At 36.5% G+C, this 22,429-nt stretch overlaps 3 long non-coding RNA genes across 5 annotated transcripts; 1 reads left to right on the forward strand and 2 right to left on the reverse strand.

The window, feature by feature from the left end:
- Positions 1 to 3,225: 3,225 nt before the first annotated feature.
- On the forward strand, positions 3,226 to 18,637 carry LOC110779991 (uncharacterized). 3 transcript variants are annotated; one of them, XR_008930454.1, is made up of 5 exons: positions 3,226 to 3,779; positions 4,348 to 4,413; positions 4,541 to 7,296; positions 8,365 to 8,451; positions 18,520 to 18,637. It is a non-coding gene; the product is annotated as an uncharacterized lncRNA (long non-coding RNA). The 3 variants fall into 3 exon arrangements; XR_008930456.1 differs by having other exon boundaries at positions 3,229 to 3,779; positions 7,210 to 7,296; XR_008930455.1 differs by having other exon boundaries at positions 3,230 to 3,779; positions 7,199 to 7,296.
- Positions 8,002 to 10,653, reverse strand: LOC130470317 (uncharacterized). Its single transcript, XR_008930457.1, has 2 exons — positions 8,766 to 10,653; positions 8,002 to 8,487 (listed from the first exon to the last, which is right to left on the reverse strand). It is a non-coding gene; the product is annotated as an uncharacterized lncRNA (long non-coding RNA).
- LOC110790782 (uncharacterized) lies at positions 10,683 to 22,316 on the reverse strand. The gene is made up of 6 exons (XR_008930453.1): positions 22,207 to 22,316; positions 22,030 to 22,134; positions 21,899 to 21,957; positions 21,731 to 21,817; positions 21,046 to 21,150; positions 10,683 to 18,985 (listed from the first exon to the last, which is right to left on the reverse strand). It is a non-coding gene; the product is annotated as an uncharacterized lncRNA (long non-coding RNA).
- Between the last annotated feature and the right edge of the window lie 113 nt (positions 22,317 to 22,429).

Below are 22,429 nucleotides of genomic sequence, written 5' to 3' on the forward strand. Positions count from 1 at the left end.
ATTTTCTCGAATTTCTGGGTTCATTTGGACGGATCTTGCTTAAGAAATGAAGATCTAGTTGTTTTTCCGTATGAAGTTGCTTAAGAAATGAAGATCTAGTTGTTTTACATGAATTGAGGCGCACTATTTCTTGATTTTTTGTTCGAATTGTTGTTGTTATTTGGGTTTAATTCACCCATATTGTTGATTTTAAATCGGAGTTATTTGGGTTGAATTTTTGTTTGTTGATTTCGAAGATAGGTGATTTTTACCTATCCGTATTGATCCTACGGATCTTAAGATTTTTTTAATCGAAATCGAATTTGTCTTAGGCTGGGTTCTTAAGATCCGAAGATAGGTGATTTTTAATCTGGATGTAAAGTTTTAGAGGGAAATCTGGGAAAAGTTTTAATCGAAATCTGGGTGATTTTTTTGTTGTTGTTGAGTTCAAATCTGTTTGCTTTTTGATTTTTTAATTTCTCCCGTTTATGTTATTTATTTAATATTTTCTCTCTCCTTACTTTATTTTAAATATATAATCTCTTACACCCAATCATTATTCTTACACCCAATCATTACTCATATCCCAATACAACCCAAGATTCCAATTTTCTTAAAAAACACCCAACATTCTTTATGGGTACAACAAAAAGGAATGGAGGGAGTACTACGTATTAAGACAACATTAACATGTTTTTGTTTTGTTTTGTTTTTTACATAAGGAAGTTATTTTTAAGGGTAATTTTTGAAGGGTAAACAATATTTTTAGTAGAGTGATTTATAGAGGGTAGTTTCTTTATAAGGAGAACAACACCGGTCAAATAAATATATAAAAGAAAAAAGAAAAGGTAAGCGACTCTTATTTTTATTAGGGTGACTTTTGATTATTTTCGGGATAATTTTACACCAATCATATAATATTTATTGTACGCCTTTCATATTTAAGTACTAGTTTTGAAGCCCGTGCGATGCATGGGTTTGTTTTATTTTTTCTTTTTAGTAAAGGTTTTGTATTTATGTTATGAGGTTGCGTTACGGTGAATGGATGGTGTCGTTTTGTGGTTTTTTCTTAAGACAATTAATAACTATTAACAACTACAGAGTAATAATTAAGTTAATCGGTTTTTTCATGAAATGCCCCCCAGTTTTCACGAAATTCACCAAATACCCCTCGACGTTTCAAAATTCACCAAATACCCCTAACATTCAATGTAATTCACCAAATACCATAAATGACGTCATCATCCCCTAATTAACCCAATTAGCCTCTAATTAACCCATACTATTTTGTTTTTCTTTCCTCCATTCTTTTCTGTCTCCCCCTTCCTTGTTCCATTTCTGTTCCTTTCTCTTTCCTTCACCGCCACCACCGCCATCGGCCATGGCCCTGCCAGACCAACATCGTCGCCGACACCACTCTGCCTTCCCGCCGCCGACCTGTCTTCCTACCTAATATCTTTCCTTCCCTTCCCTTGATTTCTCTCTCCTCTCCACAAACAAAACCAATTAAAACTTCAGATTTTTCCTTTTTTTTCTTTTACGCACCACTGTGATTTCTTCGGCCGAAACTACCACGACTCCTCTACAACTCCGCCCTGCTTCCCCTCCGTTAATTCCTTCCTCTGGTTCCTCCACATTTTTATTTGGTTTAGTTGAAATTCATGGTTTTTTGTTTTTTTAATGAACAAGCTATCTTGGATGTTAATGGCAGCCGTTGTGAGGTGTTTTCCGACGACTTTTCAGCTACTAAATCCGACCCGTTAGTGTAGGATGGTATAGGTTGAATTTAGGATTGGTTAATTAAAGATACCCCTTTGTTTATGGACTTCTTCCACGCTGACTGTGGAGATCGTCCAAATCGGAGATAGAAATTACTCCGTAGCAGGTTATTAACTTATTTAAATTGTTATAAGAGCAACCAAATTTGTGAAGCGTAGCTTCCTTCTAACATGAATTCATGATTTGTCAACTGAAATTTTGGAGGAATTTACACTTTTATTGCTTTTTTTACTTTGAGATTAGATGCATCGCAAGAAATTGGCTGATGTTTCCTATTGAAGGAGCTATAGCCTGGTAAAATTGAAGAGCAGTACAGCTATGGCGGCGGCGAGTTGAAGAAATTGGGCAAAGTTTCTAGGGTTTTGGTATTTTCTTTGGGACAAATTATTGTTGGACAGTGTTGGAGGTAGAAGAAGGGTGGCTTCCATGGCATCCATGAAAGAAAGTGAAGAAGGAAGGGGGAGAGAGAAAAGGAAAATAAAAAAAAAAGAGTTAAATAGGGGATTAGTGGGTTAATTAGAGGTTAATTGGGTTAATTAGGGGCTGATGACGTTATTTATGGTATTTGGTGAATTATATCGAAGGTTAGGGGTATTTGGTGAATTTTGAAACGTCGAGGGGTATTTGGTGAATTTCGTGAAAACTCAGGGGCATTTCATGAAAAAACCGTAAGTTAATTTGTATAGTTTTGAAGCCCGTGCGATGCACGGCCGGGTTTGTTTTATTTTTTCTTTTTAGTAAAGGTTTTGTATTTATGTTATGAGGCTGCGTTACGGTGAATGGATGGTGTCATTATGTGATTTTTTCTTAAGACAATTAATAACTTTTAACAACTACAGAGTAATAATTAAGTTAATTTGTATAGTTTTGAAGCCCGTGCGATGCACGGGTTTGTTTTATTTTTTCTTTTTAGTAAAGGTTTTGTATTTATGTTATGAGGTTGCGTTACGGTAAATGGATGGTGTAGTTTTGTGGTTTTTTCTTAAGACAATTAATAACTATTAACAACTATAGAGTAATAATTAAGTTAATTTGTAAATATTGCATTAGAGTTCGTGCAAATAGTAACTCTAAAGATCTTCTTGAAACGGAGGTAGTATATAAATATAGCAGTTGATATATATGAGTTTTATTTTAACTTAATAATTTAATAGAATCCGTGAATCGCACGGGGCTAAAAATAGACAACATTTACATATATAAGGCTAACTTTTGAGCGTTTTGGGTTAACTTGTACTCTGGTATATAATATTTATTATACACCACTTGTAAATACTTTTATACGAACGAAGTACTTCGTATTACTGTCTCCGCATTCAAAAGGTACAGATTGACCAGCATGTAATTTTAAGAGGGTGAGTTGAATTTATTAAAATCAGATAAAAGTGACGTGTTGAGTTATTATATATTGTAAGAAAAATGTAAAATTACTCTCTAATTTAATTAGTGAGAATCTATTAAGTTAAAATGAATTGGTTCTAAAAAACTTGTCTTATTCTGACATTAACTTTTTATTTTTCTTGCCATTTCGATTTTTATGTTGTAATTTGAGATTTGGAATTTGTACTTAGGTTTGATTATTAATTAGTAAGTGATAATCTTAAAAAATAGGACAGACAGAGAAGAGAGAGAAATTGAGACTAATCGAAATCTGATAGTTGGAATGTTGGAAATGAAAAGCTGACATTTTTTTTCTTCATTGAAATCTCCTACTTTTTTTTTTCCTGTGTTTATTTTGGGGTTGATCTTCTGATCAATTTCTCAAAATCGATCAAGATTACCATATTGGAACTGAGTTTGATGAAGGAGTAGTGGGGCTTTGAGAATTTTCGGTTTTTGATTTGACCGAGGAGAGAGAATGGAGGAGATTAGAAGGAGATAGAAAGCGATGAACGGTGGCGACGGAGGTGGCGGAGGTGGCGATGGTGATGTTTCCGGCGTTGGACCACCGCCATCTCCGTTGGGCTAGAAATTCTCTCATGTCTTCGGTGAAAGAGCAGCCGGTGAGGAAGTTCAGGAAGGTGAGATGCGATTCTTGAATTTTGAAAATGATAAAGGTCACAACATGCGACCTTTAAGACGTGTCATAATAATGACATGACATGTTTACGTGTCATGATTTAAATTAGAAACTGAAATAATTAACTTATATATAACATATTATATATGTACAAAAAAAGGTGGGAAAATCTTAACATTCTAATTTGTTTCCTTTTTTATATCGACTACTTTATTTACATATTTTCATAGTAAAAATATTGCATTGGTAGTAAAAATATCCGGATGACGCGTAGCCTACGTGGCGCCTATATGTACCAATTAAACTGCGACACATAAGATTGCGACAACTAAATGTTGTCGCAACTTGCGACCTTTATCTTCACCCCTTGAATTTTGTTATTGTTTGTAAAAGTTTAATTTAATTACAGGATTTGGGTTTGAGATTTTTCGTTTTATCCGATTTGATGTTTGGTTATTTCTTATTGGGCTTAGTTTATCTGTTGCAAATATTGTTTTAAAAATGTTGATTTTACAGATTTTTGTTGAGTAGCTTTTTGGGGTCAATCTTGATTATGCTTTTTACTGTAGCTGACCCTTCTTTGTGAGGGTTCAGGGACTCGCAACTCATCATCCTCAAAGATCGGCACTATTAAGGTTTGATTCCTTTCCTGTTTCATGCAATTGACAGTCTTGTTGCTTTTCTGTTTTATGTCTTGATTGATTCTGTTGTACTCAGTATTAGGATATGGTTGAATGTAACATGGTTACTCTGTGAATATAGGATAAACATAGTAACATGGGAGGAAATATATGTTTAGCTCAGCGCCTCAGCTTAGTTAGTGAGCTAGAAACGTTTTGAACGGCCTGCTAATTGAGTAATTTAGTAGAGAAAGTAATGTGAGGTATGTTACGAATTTTCTGTACTAATCTATTAAAAAGACTATATGAGTTATATAAACAATTTTTCATCAACAAAAGTATGCGATTATTACTAAAAAAATGTAAACTTATAACAGAAAATTGTAGTTTTTTCCTTTTACAGGCTAGGCAAGTTTGAAAAAACTTCCTTGTAGACGAGGTTCTTTGTGTGTTTTTTGTATTTCTGGTACGAATCATTGATAAAGAACTTTAGGCCCTCCGGAGAAGTTGTTCTTGATGCTGCCACATAGAGTTGTCCATGGTAGAAAACAGGCTTCGGTAAGTATACTCCCACAAATGAGAGTGATTGTCCTTGGCTTTTGTTTATTGTCATTGCATAGCAAGGCTTCAAAGCGTATTGCCTTCTTTTTAAGATGAAGGGTAGTTTGCTGTCCTTTGATGTCATGACAATTCTGGGTATTAGGACTTTGTTTCCCTGTTTGGAACCCGTTATGATCCTTCCTTCTATTACAAACTTTCCGATGTGGGTTATCATAAGCCGAGTCCCATTGCACAGGCCTTGTGGGGGGTTGATATTTCTAAGAAGCATGACCGACATTCCTTCTTTCAGCTTTAGCTCATGGTGGGGTAAACCTGGTAACTTTAGGCTGTTCAAATATTCTGTTGGGTATGCATTGAACTGTGTGTCACATTCGGCTGAAGATAAGCATATTTCATCGCGGCTTTTGTAGGTCCTTTCTTCTATGGGTAAGAGACCCATTATGTATTCGTTTATGGTGTCCGTGGTTTCATTTAAGGGTGTGAGTATAGCCCTTTCCCTTAAATAGTTGTTGTCACTTTTCCTCAGTTGAAAATCTGGGTAAATTGTCTCCACGATCCCGTCAATTTCCGATATTTCCACTTCTGCTATATATTCACTTGGTATTTCAATCCATGTTCCTTCAGCTTCGTGGTCCTCAGATTGTGCTTCAAGCCTCCCGTCACCCATAGCTAAAATCCATTCATTGAACCTCTTGTTTTTATGGTGGTTCTCTGCGTTTGTGTTCCCTTCTCGTACCCTCATGCTTTGTTTGAGAATGAAAACATTGCATTCATTCCAAATGTAGGATCTGTTGATCGATGCTTGAACAATATCCTGTCTTCCTCCTTTTGGGATGATGGGTAATACCTGCCTAAAGTCTCCTCCAAGTAATACTACCTTCCCACCAAACAACTTAGATGCTGATTCACAGTTCTTATCTCCCATAATATCCCTTAGAGTGCGATCAATTGCTTCAAATGCAAACCTGTGGTCCATAGGGGCTTCGTCCCATATAATCAGCGATGTATGTCAGATGAGTTCAGCTAGTTGTGATTTGCGGCTGATGTTACACGTGGAATTCTCTAGGAGGTCAATCGGTATCTCAAATCTGCTATGTGTTGTTCTTCCTCCGGGCAGCAGTAGGGCAGCAATACCTAAGAAGATACAGTAAAATTAATATATCCTATCATGTGATACAATCATTTATGCTTTTTGTCAAATATTGGTAGGCAATGTAATTAGATAATAACATAACTCTAAGATAGATAGATGGCTGACTTGATGATGCAACATTTAGAACTATTTTGCGATCATCACGTTGCTTAGCGGTGATGGTGCAGTACATGAATGTTTTTCCTGTCCCTCCATGGCCGTACACGAAAAATGTCTCCCTCGTTTCTTTTTCGACATCTTGCACCACTCTGTTGTAAACATCTAACTTCTATTTGTTTAGCCTTTTTATTCTATCGGACCAATCTGCTTGTAGTTGTCTGGTGTCGTAGAGTCTTTCTTAAGCTTGTTTTCTATGCAATCTACTTCCGTGAGATCAGGTTGTGGCATATCTTTGAAATCAGACAACGATTTTCCGAATTTCACCAGGATTCTATCGATTTCAATGAGGGTGTATGTCCTGATCTGATCTTCCGAGAGTATAAGATCTGGATGTTTAAATAACCTCCTTTTCTTCTGCTGTATGTCATCTGAAAGATCCTTGAAGCTGATCTCCCATAAGTTTTGCATGTCAGTTACTTCGCAGAATAACAGTAGGGTTACAAAGAGTTCTCTAAGCTGTGATGGCATTGCCCATTGGTTTGCATCTTTTATAGCATCGTGCCACTCTTTGTCATTGTTAAGTAGGCCCAACACATAGCACGCTTCCTTGCACGTAGGATGCACATGACCATCCACTTTTCTAATATCTTGGAAGGATCCACTGCCCCTGACAATGTTGAGCATAAGGCGTAGGTAGTACCTTTCTCCTGCTGAAGGGTGCACGTATGCGATTCTGCCGATGCTTTTTCCGAGTTGTCTCTTCTCCCATGTCTTTGTCCTTTTTTATTTCCAAATTCGTCGACCTGATTAGTTGTTGTCCAAACATATTCTGTCGGAAATTCTGTATATGTCAGTGACCTTGCATGTTCGTCTACAACATTTATTTTCATCCATTCAGTGAGCATCGTGGCATTGATATCTTCTCTGTTTATGATAAAGTTCAAATTGTTATTATCTCTTATCACAACTGCTTGTTCTCCTTCTAAGTGAACCGGCAGACGTATGACCGCCGGACTTCTTTCCTGGATTTCAAACTCGAAAATTATCCATGCGGCCTCGCACGCTGAGATGTACCTACAGTCGAGGTAAGATTTGACCTCATCCATTTAGTCATAAGTGGTAATCATGGTGGTCCTATCAGGTCCCTTACAGATATATTTAAATAGGTATTTGATTGCACGTGCAGTGTTACACCATTCCACATTAATATGAGCGTCAAACATTATTAGTAGGCCTGGATTGTAGGGAACAACTGATCTATTGTCCATGATATGGTCTCCTTTTTTAATGAACCTGGTAGTTGGTAAAAATCATGATCACATAATTAGCTAATGTGAAAGGTAGGAATTATTGAATTGCTAATACATTGAGCAAAGTGTGAACACTCTTCTAAAATACTCCCTCCGTCTCTTTTTGTTTTTTACGTTTTCCTTTTTGGGTATTTCAAAATGTTATTTACATTTCTTTTTATATTATCACATAAATAACTTAGTATTCTATCAAAATTTGATCCAATTATTATTTTAACCAATCAAATTCATTGGGTCATTTAATCACTCACACTTTTCCATTGGTACATTAAAATTTTCTCATTTCCCAATATCAGAATTTTGATAAAAGTGAAAACATTATACATAAACGTAATTTATCTCGTTTAAATAAAAAAATTGAGGGATTTCAATGCAAATTAATTATTCGTTAAAACGCGTGAAAAATGCCAAACTTAAAAAACAAAAAGAGACGGAGGGAGTGTCTAACAGTAGTAAGTGTACTCTATACTATGTACTGCGTAGTAAAATTGGACTATTATTTATTGAAAATAAAATGTAATGTGGTAATGTACAAATCATTTATACTTAAGAATCTGTTACATGTTTTATTTTTATGATTTAAGTATGTAGCAATGTATATATCATTTATTATACTAAATAGATATATTGTATGTAAATATATATACCTGCCATCCTCCCTTCTTCTGTATACAGGGTGACCATTGCTATCGATAGTAGTCTCTGAATTGAATTGTTTGGGGTAGTTTTTGCTGCATTTTTTATCCACCATGCAGGGGCAGTTCGGATTAGCATTACCACAGGGGCCATGAACCATGTAACGTGAAACATCAGCGTATAATTCGGGGTTTGTTTCTTTGTCAGGGATCTCTGCTAGAATGATACTGTCTATAAATTGCGGACTGAGCTCTACTCCTTCTTCACTTAACCATAGAAGTATATGAGCATGAGGTAAACCTCTCTTTTGGAACTCCACAATGCAAACATCTGCATTATAGATTATTTAAGGTTAATATAAATAAATAGTTTCCAATAAACAACTGAAACGCAAGTTTTTAATAATTTGTTAAGATATATATCAATGAGTTAGTTTTACTTTTACCTGCCACGTCAATACCGAAGTAATGGTCTTTTTTAAGACATCTCATGAGCTGTTATTGTTAGGTTATGATACATATGACAATTCATAAATCATGCGGAAAAACCATAAAGCCAGGAAAGCATATTATTTTCACATAATCATTTAGCATAGAATAGATGCATACATGTTGTAGCGTGCCTTCCCTAGCTGCGCCCGAACCGAACAAGAACAAGTCTTTAGGACTCCAAATGTCGTCCCTCCGTAGATAGTCCACAGTACGTCCGGATCCGCCTCAAGTTAGACCAACTAGAATCGCCCTTAAGGTTACTAGGAATTTCGGCTATGTGTTTGCAAGTGTATGGCTGAGTTTTCTTTCAAAAACTTACCCTTTGAATACTTCAATCGTACCTGCAAATAATGACCCTAGGCCCTTATTTATAGAGGTATGAAAAAGGAACTGGAATCCTATTAGGATACTAATTAGTTAAACTAGAATCCTAGTAGGACTCTAACTAATTAATTTTATCCTTTTAGGATTAGGAATTTAATCATCAAACAAATCCTATACAATTTAGGTTTCGTATGTGAACACAAACTCTACACGAGCATGACCCACGAGCGTGCAGGCCATGCCCGCGCACAGCCCACACGGCCGCTGGGCCCACGCGAGCCGCAAGCCCACGCGAGCAGCAGCACAGCTCGCAGCCTATTGCTGCGCGCGCTGCCATGGCCTGCTGGGCCTGGCCTTGCGCTGGGCCTGGCGTGGCCTTGGCTGTTCGTGTGGCGCGCTTGGCTTGCTGGGCGATGACCTGGCTTCGTGCTGGGCCCTCGTCCGGCAGGCCTCGTCCGATGCTTATTCGTACGATACGCTTCCGATTAAATTCCCGGTTCCGGCATTCATTTCCGATACGAACAATATTTAATATTTCCGATTCCGGAATTAATTTCCGTTTCGAACAAATATTTATTATTTCCGTTTCCGGAATTATTTTCCGATTCCGATAATATTTCCGATTCTGACAATATTTCCGTTTCCGGCAATATTTCCGATTCCGGCAATATTTCCATTTCCCATAATATTTTCCGATACGTACCATGTTTCCATTTCCGGCAACATCTACGACTTGGATAATATTTATATTTCCGATACGATCCATATTTCCGTTTCCGGCAATATCATCATTTCCGGAGTATTCATTTCTTGCTTGTGACGATCTCAGCTCCCACTGAAACCAAGATCCGTCGATTCCGAATATCCATAGATAGAGTATTTAATGCCATTAAACACTTGATTCGTTTACGTACTTTTTGTGTGACCCTACGGGTTCAGTCAAGAGTAAGTTGTGGATTAATATCATTAATTCCACTTGAACTGAAGCGGCCTCTAGCTAGGCATTCAGCTCACTTGATCTCACTGAATTATTAACTTGTTAATTAATACTGAACCGCACTTATTAGACTTAACATAGAATGCATACTTGGACCAAGGGCATTATTTCCTTCAGTCTCCCACTTGTCCTTAGGGACAAGTGTGCATTTCCTAATTCATTTGTCGCTCGATGCTTGCTCTTGAACATAAAGTAAGAGTTGTCATCCTTATTATGTGCAGAGGTGTTTCTCGGTTTCAGAGTTCAACTGATCAAATAAACAGATAATCATAACCTATGATTCATCCGAGCACGGCCATGCATTTCACAGTTTCTAGCTCTCCGAGTGGCCTTGTACAACTTTTAAGCATCTCATCCCGATTTATGGGAGGACAATCCCAATCTTGCGATCTTGAGATTAGACTTCGTTTGATAGGTGATTACCTGAGCGTTGCCTTTATAGCCTCCTTTTACGGTGCGACGATTGGTCAACGTCAAAGTAACCAGTTCTCAAACAAGTAATCTCAAATCACTCAGGTATTGAGGATTTAGTGTCTAATAATTTTAATGAAATTTACTTATGACAGATTTTCATCGCTTACAGTAAAGTTTCATAGGTCTGTCCGATACTAGTCTTCCCAAAGTAAGTATCTATGCAAATGATTATGACATTGCCATGTCCACATAGTTCAAGAAACAGAACTACTAGTCATCTTGCATTCTAGTCGTCTAACGTTTTCTATGCGTCCAATTTTATAGAAAACTCCGACTAGGGACCATTTTCAACTTTTGACATTCAAGTTCACTTGATAGACATTTCTTAGTCACAGGACTGGTCCTGACAGTCTATCTTGAATATATCGTCAAATTGAAGGGACTCATCATTTAATACTAAGCCAAGATTAAATGGAATATGAAAATACATTTCATATATGATAAATGTTCAACCCTAATGTTCTACAGCCATGGGCCTCGAACCCATCCTTAAAACAGTTCATGGAATTCAAAGCTATGCTTGATTTCCAGTGCCACAATGTGAGTGTTGTTTCTCACTTGTTGCATAGGTTTAGTTATCATGCTTTGCCAATCTTAATATCTTTTCATCGAATGTTCTTCGAGATATGATGATAAGATCTTTTTGAGTGTGTTTATTTTGTGATCTATTCCTTCTAGCTACAAGAGTAGTTCTACGCATTTTGCAATGAAGAACCATCAAGTCAGAAGACATATGATCTACCCAAGTTTAGTGAAGAACTCTTTAACATAAACAAACAACCCTGTTTTATTGCTTCTTAGGCAATAAGTACTTTTACTTTCAACTGTTTAGGTTGCTTGATTTATAGACTTGAGCATTATGATTATGCATGAGGTTTCAACACAATCCATGCCATGAATTTGCTTGTAACCTTTAGCAACTAATCTAGCTTTGTGTGTGAACACAATTCCATGTTTGATGGTTTTTAACCTTAAAACAAATTTGCAACCAATAGGTGTGAAACTATTCTTGCAAATCAACAAAATTTCAATTTTGTCATCAAAACATTGAGTATGTTTTATGGCCTCTAACCATTTAAAACATTTGAGTCTATATATGGCCTCTAACCATTTTAGGGAATTTGGGTTTCGTCATAGCTTTCTTACAGGTTATAAACTCATTAATCTACATGATAATAGTTTGACTGCAAGTTGTAGGTTTCTTCACTATCTAATAGAAGAATCTCATGGTTTCATTGGTCTGATCTCTATGTTTCTTCACTATCTAATAGAAGAATCTCATAGTTTCAGTGACTTGAACTCCATGCCTACTTGGGTATAGAACATCAAACAATAGAATATCAACAGACACTTGAAAGTCCTTTGAATATTCTGTTCTCCTTGAAGCACTTGTAAAGTCTTCTAAGAGATGTCTATTCTTTAAAGCCACTTCTAAAGTCCTTAAAGAATACATGTTCGGATTTTCTAAAGAACTTCGAAAAGCCTCCGGAATGTCCGTTTATGTTTGTTGTTCGCCTCGAAGACTTTCGAGGTCTATTTTCTCCCACTTGTTATTTTGGAAACGAATCTCCAAAAGGACATTATTTCGAGCAAACAAACATTATGTTCTTAAAAATTCGTGGTAGAAACAATACCCTTGTGTCTCATTTGAATAAATCACAATGAAACATATATTTATACTTGGGCCTTAGTTTGTTGAATAACAAACACTGAGCTCCCACTGAGTTTAGGAACTCTTTAGATATATTATGAAAAGATATTCTGAAATTACTTTTCAATGGCTTTGACGAAATTGGTTTAGTTTGGTGGTAGTTGAGCATTTTGTTTAGAAATTATAGGAAAAATCTTTATGAATCATCATTGATCGAATTAAGTACCAATTGACTTCGATCATTCCAACGTAGATATGCCATATCTTATGGAGCTAGATCGTAAAATTACAACACACAATCATTGATGATCATTCTTGACTTAAGCAATCCTCAACATGATCTAACCTAGATCTTTATGATTTCTTGCCAAGTGGGATTTATACTTCTGAATCTTTGAACTAGCCAAACAGATTCAAACTTATATCACATTGAGTAAATAAACCTATATTCACTCAAATCTGTGTGAAATAATAAAGTCATAAAACCGTCTTTTAGCTTTTGAACTCTATTGTCTAGATGTTCTAACAATAGTTCATATCTTTTGTTACTTTCAACAAGTAAGACTAGCTTGTCTTGAATGATCTAGAAATCAATCAACTTTCAAAAGTCCATAAAATAGAGCTTTTGAATGTTAACTTGTTGATATGGTCTAAGCAACAATGCCAAAGATTAGTGGAATTCAAATCAAGGGGTTGATTTGAACCTAGTAAAGTTTTTATTTAAAGAGTTGTTTGTTTTAATCAAGCATACTGACTCAACCTGTAAATGACCATTTCATTCAAATAAACAGACAAACATTGTTTTTGTTTTTGTTGAATATGAGTCTTTCTGTGTTTGAAGCAGAAATATAGGTATGCTGATTATGGAACAAAATAGCCATTAAGTTCCAGCCTTTGAAAGGACTTAAAACAAACTAGATGACCCTACAATTAATGTAGCATTGCTATGCTTCTTTTCCCACTTGTAGGCCATTAGTGTAGCCTAGCTTCCATTGTTTGAGTTATTACCGAAGTAAGAACCTCAAGCGGTATATAATACCAAGGAAGTTTGATTGCCAGGTCACTTCTCTTTAAACATTAACTTTTAGGTAGAAACGGAATTGTAAGTTCCTCTCACTTGTTCCTTGTTTTCCTATTTCTTGTACCCTTTCTTATAGCCTTAAGAATTGAATTTTTTAGTGTTGACTTTTATACTTTGTTTAGACATGTCCAATGTCACTACAAGAAAGTTATTACCATTTTAATTTATGTTGAATATTCTGTTTTCAACTAGATGATCTTACCAGGAGCTTCTAAAGTTCTCTAAGCATCGATCTATTCGAATGTCTAGGGACTAGACTCATTCGAGAATTAAATGGACAAAGATATTAGATTGTTAACCATTGGTAAAGCTGAGCGTTTAAACTCAATGCTTTATGATCTCAAAACTACATTGTATTTTGAATTCACAAGCACCGATTGGTTTGCCATTCGATTTTGATACTCGAAAACAACCATAAAAGTCGCTAAAAGAAACGTACATTTAAATTGCTCATTTTCTCTCATTTCCGTGAATCGTTCTTGGATTCATTACCAATCGAGGAAATTTACTGTTACCTTTCTAAAAGGATTTACTGCAGTGCAAGATATTTAATTATAAACAATAATTAAAACATACATTGAAGCATGCAAAGTATAAACATTTGTCATGATTAATAACTTGAAAATTAAAGCAATCATGCAATTTAAACAAGTTATTAGCATTTTATTCGATTTTATTGTTCCGGCAGGTGTGAATAAAATGATTCCAAGATCCTAAAATCATTGAAGAACTAAGCAAGGTTTGTCGACTTAATCCTAGAACATCTTAGGTAAGCAAAAGCCTTTTGCCAATAGTCTAGAAACTATTCTTGGTTGATAGGTACGTCTAAGAACTTATTAGGTAAACCTATCGATTTTGCCACGACATAAAAGGACTCCTTACTTATATCGTTGAGTTTCACCAAAACTAACATGTACTTACAATTATTTGTGTACCTTGACCCTTTAGGACCAATAAGTAACACCTCGCTGAGCGAAAACTATTACTAGATTGATGTAAAGGATATCCAAGCAAGTGTATATTTTGGCATGGCACCTTTTAACTCAATTTTTAAGTTTGGAACTTAAGGCTCTTACTATGTTGGTTAGATTTTAAGTGAACTAAAATCCTTAATCATGCAACATAATCAAGCTTTGATCTCATGCGTTTTAAGACATATTTAAAAGCAATAAATAACTTAAAACATGCATAAGATAAATGTGATCTAGTATGACCCGACTTCATCTTGAAGCTTTAACTTCAAAGTCCGTCTTGAAAATCTCCGTGGGAGGCACCATTTTCTTCAAATAGAATAAGCTATAATTAAAACTAATTACAACTATTTGATGGTACGCAGACCATATTTGAATTGAAAAACAACTTTGGTACTTTAGACCAATTACATTCAAATCAATGGTACGCAGACCATATTTTCTATCCTATTTGAGCCATACTAGTCACTTCATAACCTGCAAAACAGTACGTATACAATATATACCATTCACCCATTCATTATCATGAATGGCCCACATAGCTGGTTAGTAAAAAGCATTATGCATCACATAAACATTTGCAGCAATTAATCAAGGGCACCAATAATCTACAAATTATTCAGTCCTTATTAATTCTAATCAAGTTGTTTTAACCTTAAGGATTTGTAGACCTAATCAAGAGAATATGACTAAAAGGGCTCCCACTTAAACCAATAAATTCATATGCTTTACTAATTTTAAACATAAAAATGTATTTCTAGTCTAACCGGAAACATACAAATTTAATTAAAATTTAAAGCTCATATAAATTTATAATTGAATCCATAATTTTAATTTAATTTCAGTCGTATTTAAATTAATTCATGATTTTAATTTTAGTAAAATAATTAGAATAAATAAAATTTATTATAATTACAATATTCAAAATTAAAATCCAAGAAAATAATTTAAATTATTAATTTTAAAATTTCAAAACGATCTAATCGCAACGCAAACACCCCACGCAACGCACGCCCATGGGCCACACGCACACAGCCATCGCTGGCCATGTGCGCGCAGCCCATGCGCTGCGTCACATCGCTGCTGCTCCCCATCGCAAGGCGCGCGCCAGCGCTCGTCGCAACAAGCATGCTGCTGACCATCGCTGGGCGTAGCGCTCGTCGCACGTCGCAACAAGCACACTGCATGCCATCGCTGGGCGCAGCGCTCGTCGCACGTCGCACCAAGCACGCTGCACGCCATCGCTGGGCGCAGCGCTCGTCGCACGCACACTTGCGCTCGTTGCGCGCGTGGCTCCGCATGCTTGCGCGAGGCAGTGCGCGCTGTGGCGCAGCACGCTTGCTGCCCACACGCGACTGCTCGTGCCTTGCTCTCGCCCTTGCCCATGCGCCCATTGCACACAGCCCACGACACAAGGCAGGGCTGCTGCCTTGTGCTCGTGCACCATGCCCTTGCTCGCTGCATTCGTACCGCATGGGCGACGAGCTCCCTTGCTCGTCGTCGCATGCCCGCACTATACAACACCCCTTAAGGGTAACACGTAGCGTCCATTGCTTTGTGCGTGCAAGTTATATGAGCGAATCGCATAAAAATTAAAAAATTTATTTTCAAAATTAATGACAAATTAATAAATCATATTAATTTCATAATTTTAGGGCGAAAAATCGAAAATTTATTAATTTATTGATTTCCGATTAACATGGATTCAAGTCTAGGTCATAAAAATTTAAAATTTAACATAAATTTACAATTTTTTATGGTGGTTTTTAATCATAGGTATCTAATTAAATTATAACTAATTATGAATATCAAATTAATTCTAAATTATGAATATCAAATTAATTTAACATCTTAAATTTACGAAATTTTGCATTCGAAAAACTAAAACCTCCGAAAAGTCATAGTTAGGCTTCGAATTTGAGAATTCAGGGTTCGGCCGAAAAATATTAATTTTGTCAAAATTTTAGAATGCCTTTTACATGCGGAATTGACACAAAAATCACTCGATTTGGATGAGTAACGAAGAAACTGCCGAAAAACTGCGTACGTATAATTAAATAAACAAAATTTGCAATTAATTAACAATTACGAAAATTAATCACCCCTTTCAATTCTTGCAAACTGCGTACGCATATTATTTTCACATAATCATTTAGCATAGAATAGATGCATACATGTTGTAGCGTGCCTTCCCTAGCTGCGCCCGAACCGAACAAGAACAAGTCTTTAGGACTCCAAATGTCGTCCCTCCGTAGATAGTCCACAGTACGTCCGGATCCGCCTCAAGTTAGACCAACTAGAATCGCCCTTAAGGTTACTAGGAATTTCGGCTATGTGTTTGCAAGTGTATGGCTGAGTTTTCTTTCAAAAACTTACCCTTTGAATACTTCAATCGTACCTGCAAATAATGACCCTAGGCCCTTATTTATAGAGGTATGAAAAAGGAACTGGAATCCTATTAGGATACTAATTAGTTAAACTAGAATCCTAGTAGGACTCTAACTAATTAATTTTATCCTTTTAGGATTAGGAATTTAATCATCAAACAAATCCTATACAATTTAGGTTTCGTATGTGAACACAAACTCTACACGAGCATGACCCACGAGCGTGCAGGCCATGCCCGCGCACAGCCCACACGGCCGCTGGGCCCACGCGAGCCGCAAGCCCACGCGAGCAGCAGCACAGCTCGCAGCCTATTGCTGCGCGCGCTGCCATGGCCTGCTGGGCCTGGCCTTGCGCTGGGCCTGGCGTGGCCTTGGCTGTTCGTGTGGCGCGCTTGGCTTGCTGGGCGATGACCTGGCTTCGTGCTGGGCCCTCGTCCGGCAGGCCTCGTCCGATGCTTATTCGTACGATACGCTTCCGATTAAATTCCCGGTTCCGGCATTCATTTCCGATACGAACAATATTTAATATTTCCGATTCCGGAATTAATTTCCGTTTCGAACAAATATTTATTATTTCCGTTTCCGGAATTATTTTCCGATTCCGATAATATTTCCGATTCTGACAATATTTCCGTTTCCGGCAATATTTCCGATTCCGGCAATATTTCCATTTCCCATAATATTTTCCGATACGTACCATGTTTCCATTTCCGGCAACATCTACGACTTGGATAATATTTATATTTCCGATACGATCCATATTTCCGTTTCCGGCAATATCATCATTTCCGGAGTATTCATTTCTTGCTTGTGACGATCTCAGCTCCCACTGAAACCAAGATCCGTCGATTCCGAATATCCATAGATAGAGTATTTAATGCCATTAAACACTTGATTCGTTTACGTACTTTTTGTGTGACCCTACGGGTTCAGTCAAGAGTAAGTTGTGGATTAATATCATTAATTCCACTTGAACTGAAGCGGCCTCTAGCTAGGCATTCAGCTCACTTGATCTCACTGAATTATTAACTTGTTAATTAATACTGAACCGCACTTATTAGACTTAACATAGAATGCATACTTGGACCAAGGGCATTTTTCCTTCAGTTATAGCTTCAGTTTGAATACCCTTGCCATGATATCTGGCCGATCTTCAGGCTTTTGATCTTCAATTTCACTTAACATTGACTGAACCTCAGGCCACTTTGGATTTGCAGTGAATGTTATGAATAGATGTGGGCTCCCATACCATCTACAAATTGCCATGGCGTCTTGGTAGTTTTGGTACATGTACCTTGGTCCTCCTGTGAATGTTTCTGGTAAGACAATTCTTTTTCCAACTGCTGCCCCTGTTGTGTCTCCTTGTACCATTGCATCTCGTAGGTTGTTGTAAAGGTCGCACCTAAGTTGTTGTTGATGGTTTCAAATAAATGACAACCTTTCTTCTTCAATTGCGCAATAGCAGTCAACTATAAATTGCTGGAGTAGTCGAGCTGCCCGTAGGAGAGTCTGTCCTTCTGTTTTTCTGGTTTGCAACCTGTATGCCTAATATTCTCTCATTGTCACACATTCCCTTTTCCTATTTCCGGTCCTTTATTGTTGACATATGGTATTCCAAGATGGTAGCTATCCTCACCATATGGGAACAACATAGGGTACTGTAGAACCATGAAGCTTGGGTGTAATTCACTGATTCTTTTTAATCCTTCTGATTTGTGCTCAATAATTATATCCCTTCCATAAGTGTTGTGGCCAATATCTCCTACTATAAGAGCGGTTATCTCAGATGATGTGGGGATGTTGTATGCCTTGTTTTTATTGTCCCTTGTACCAAGTAGCCTGATTGACCATTTTGCTTTTGCATTTTGATTTATTCTCTGTTATGCTGTTCTGAAGGTTTGTACCAGGGGGTTCACTTTGTCAAGCATGGTCTTCAATTTGGAGAGTAACTCAGAATTTAATTCCGAGCTTTTGTCATGCTTGCAGACAGCTTCTGTTCTATTGCTTATCTCTGATGCAGTGTCATATATATATAGTTGTGCAAATGCTGGCCTTTTTTCGTCAACTGGGAGAAGAGACCCTATGAGATGATGATTTTGCCCACTAACTCTGTAAACATATGGCCCAGAATTTGTGTTTACTGAAGCATCAATTTTGGCGCCCATTGAAGTAAGTGCAAAACATGAGTTGTACATACGGATTAGCTGTCTAAAGTTTGCAGCACTTCTGTCTCCCATGTCTCCCGATTAATTCAACAATTTTGCTAATAACTCTGGCGGTTCTTTGAATTTTGGCAGTTTTACTTTACCGTGTTGACAGCACATGTTGAAAACGGTCCTGTTTTTCGTGCTCTTTTCCTTGATTCTCTCTTCCCACCACATTATTGCACTACAGTATGGACATTCCTCTTCAGGTGGGCCTAAACTCAAATATCCTTGATTATGTGTTTTTTCTGCACAATAATTCAATTCATGCATATAAAAGGTAAGTGTTTTGAAAATAGTGATTTAGCATACTTTTAATGGATTTTTCATGAAATACCCCCGAATTATGGCGTAATTCACCAAATGCCCCTCGACTTTCAGAAATTCACCAAATGCCCCTCACAAATGACTTAATACCCAAAATACCCTTACTAATGACGCGCCGTTAGTCCTCCGTTAGCCTAATTTTTAAATTCACCAAATACCCCTATTTTATTACTTATTTCATATAATACCCCTATTCTGAAACTTAATTCACCAAATACACATAACTTAAAATTACCCATTTTGATGCTCAGCGGCTAGTTTTATGTTTGAAAATTAGCCGTTGCTTATTGTTTGCTTATAAAAACCCCTTTTCTGACTATTTATTGTAGTTTTTCTATTGTTTTGTTAATTTCATATCATTTTTGTCATGAGTTTTCTTTCAAAATCATCATCCACACCCATGAATCCACATATGTAAGAGTCCCAAACAATTTCTAATATTATGGGAGGAAATTTCCATCCGAGGCTCCGATACAACACTCAGTAAGTTTCAATTATGATCCAATAAGTTCAGGCCTCATCCAGTAAAGACAATGCACTTTAGCTGAGCAAAAGGCCAAAAAACCCCATTTTCAAAGGGATCTTATGTAAGTGAAGCTGAAGTAATTCAATCTAAAGCTAACACATTAATTTTCTTATTGTCCGAATGGTAAAGAAACTAAGAAATCAAGTTCAATAACACATACATTTTTATCACAACCTCGATTTCAACTTGGATTCATGATGTGAAAATCTTGAGTTTGGAGGCAAATCTTTGTGCCAAGATTCATGTTTTTTCACTGGTTCATGAGCTTTGGAACATACCTTAGTTTCATTTTTTTTCTTGTTCCCTCAAATCCAAAAATAGACATTTGTCCATAAATCTGACCATGTCAATAGGACCTAGCTCAAAAGAAAAGTGGGAAAACCTTTATGCCTCGACTGTAAGGTTGAGAGAAAGTTAGGAGATTGAAGAAAGATGTTTAGAGGCAGTAGAGACAGGAGACAAAAGGGAGTTAACGTTAAATATGTGGCATGGAAGCAATAGAAGCCAAGGTAGTTGGAACATATGCGTTAGAATAAAATTAATAAGAGCTTTATTTTTAATCTGTTTGCATATGTTAAAGATATTTCCCATATTGAAAAAGGAATACCTTCCGATTGCGTGGTAAATATAATTAATTGGTCACATAAAGAATAAGGTACAAAAGAAGTAGCTATTTTCTTGAAGAGTTGCGACGTTTTGAGGTGTTTTTAGGAGTGTTTTCTGTTTTAGTGTTGTACCGGAGCTTCAGATTGAGTGTTGTATCAGATATTCGGATGTCAAAGTTTCTCCCATGATAACAAAATTTATTTGGGACTCTTACATATGTGGACTCATTGGGTGTGGATGATAATTTTGAAAGAAAACTCATGACAAAAATGATATGAAATTAACAAAATAATAGGAAAACTACAATAAACAGTCAGAAAAAGAGTATTTATAAGCAAACAATAAGCAACGGCTAATTTTCAAACACAAAAACTAGCCGTTGAGCATCAAAATGAGTAATTTTAAGTTATTGGTATTTGGTGAATTAAGTTTCTGAATAAGGGTATTTGGTGAAATAAGTATTAAAATAGGGGTATTTGGTGAATTTGAAAATTAGGTTAACGGAGGACTAACGGCGCATCATTAGTAAGGGTATTTTGGGTATTAAGTCATTTGTGAGGGGCATTTGGTGAATTACTGAAAGTCGAGGGGCATTTGGTGAATTACGCCAAAATTCGGGGGTATTTCATGAAAAATCCGTACTTTTAAAGGTTGTGACTTGGTAATGGGCTTTGATTCTTGTTGTTTTAGTTAATCCAAATTGTAGAAATTTTAATGATTTTTAATTTTATCAACTAAATGAATCAATTATGGATTATTAGATGTGAGATTGCTCAAATCATGTTTTGGGATGTGGGTTTCATTAATGACTACAGTAAGCATAGAAAGAGATGTTAAGTCTTATAATACCTTGTACTGGTTGTAATTGTCTTTGTTGTCTTTTTTCATTAAGTATCATCCGTCTTCTTTTCCTTCTTTCTCTCTGCAAGTCTGCGTTAGTGGGTTCTTGATTCACTGCGTAACAAAGATCAGGTATTCAGTCAAACAGTTAAGGTTTACAATACCTTGCATTGCTTCTAATTGGGGGGGAGGGGGATAATCAGCTGTGGAAGGGTCCTTTGGAGAATATTGAATCTCTATGTTCATGCTTCATGTTATTTGTTGTTCCGGCTGGTGATCAGCTTGAGATATGAGCGGAACGAACAGGTTGGCGTTAACAGATGACAGTGCAAAATAGCCTTAACAAGGTTCGTTCTGATTAGTTCTTTCGTAGGCTTTTAAAAGAGGGAAGGAAGGTGGATTTGATATTGGTCTATGTGACACATCTGGACGTAAGCATTCTGCATATCTGCAAACTTCTTCTGTACATTTTTTTATAATGGTTTTATTATAGGCTTTTTTTTATGGCCTTAGGTCTTCATACTAATTACAGTCTCATGCAGGAATTGATAGGTTGTAAAAAGATGTGGGTAAAGTAGTTTCTGGTGCTCCTAATGTAAGAAGCTTCTGAACTTTCCATATCAATAGAGTTACTATTAAATTGAATTTGTATCACGGTAAGTGCCTAATGCAATAATATGGAATGTGTTGCTACCTTCCATTGCTTCTAATTGCATTTGTATTTCCTCATCGTGTCGTCTTCTTTTCCTTCTTTCTCTCTGCAATTCTGTGTTATTGGGTTCTTGATTAACCGCGTAACAAAGATCAGTTATTCAGTAAAAAATATTAAAGAAAAATAAAGAGTGTTTAAGGTTTACAATACCTTGCATTGCTTCTAATTGCCTTTGTTGTATTTCCTCATCGAGTATCATCCTTGGTTAACTGCGTAACAAGGATCAGTTATTCAGTCAAAAATATTAATGAAAAATAAAGAGCGTTTAAGGTTTACAATACCTTGCATTGCTTGTAATTGCCTCTGTAGTCTTTCCTCATCAAGTATCATTCGTCTTCTTTTCCTTCTTTCTCTCTGCAATTCTGTGTTATTGGGTTCTTGATTAACTGCGTAACAAGGATCAGTTATTTAGTCAAAAAGATTAATGAAAAATAAAGAGCGTTTAAGGTTTACGATACCTTGCATTGCTTGTAATTGCCTCTGTTGTCTTTCCTCATCGAGTATCACCCGTCTTCTTTTCCTTATTTCTCTCTGCAGTTCTTGATCCATTGTCGCACAAAAGCTTTTGAAATTGAGAGATACAATTACTGTAATTACACTGACAGAATATATGTATTCTGTTTTGGGCTTCTATAATTCAAGGAAGACTTTAAAATTATAATTCAAGTAGGATTCTTATTC

Source organism: Spinacia oleracea, chromosome 3, assembly GCF_020520425.1.
Source record: "Spinacia oleracea cultivar Varoflay chromosome 3, BTI_SOV_V1, whole genome shotgun sequence".
Taxonomy (NCBI): Eukaryota; Viridiplantae; Streptophyta; class Magnoliopsida; order Caryophyllales; family Amaranthaceae; genus Spinacia; species Spinacia oleracea.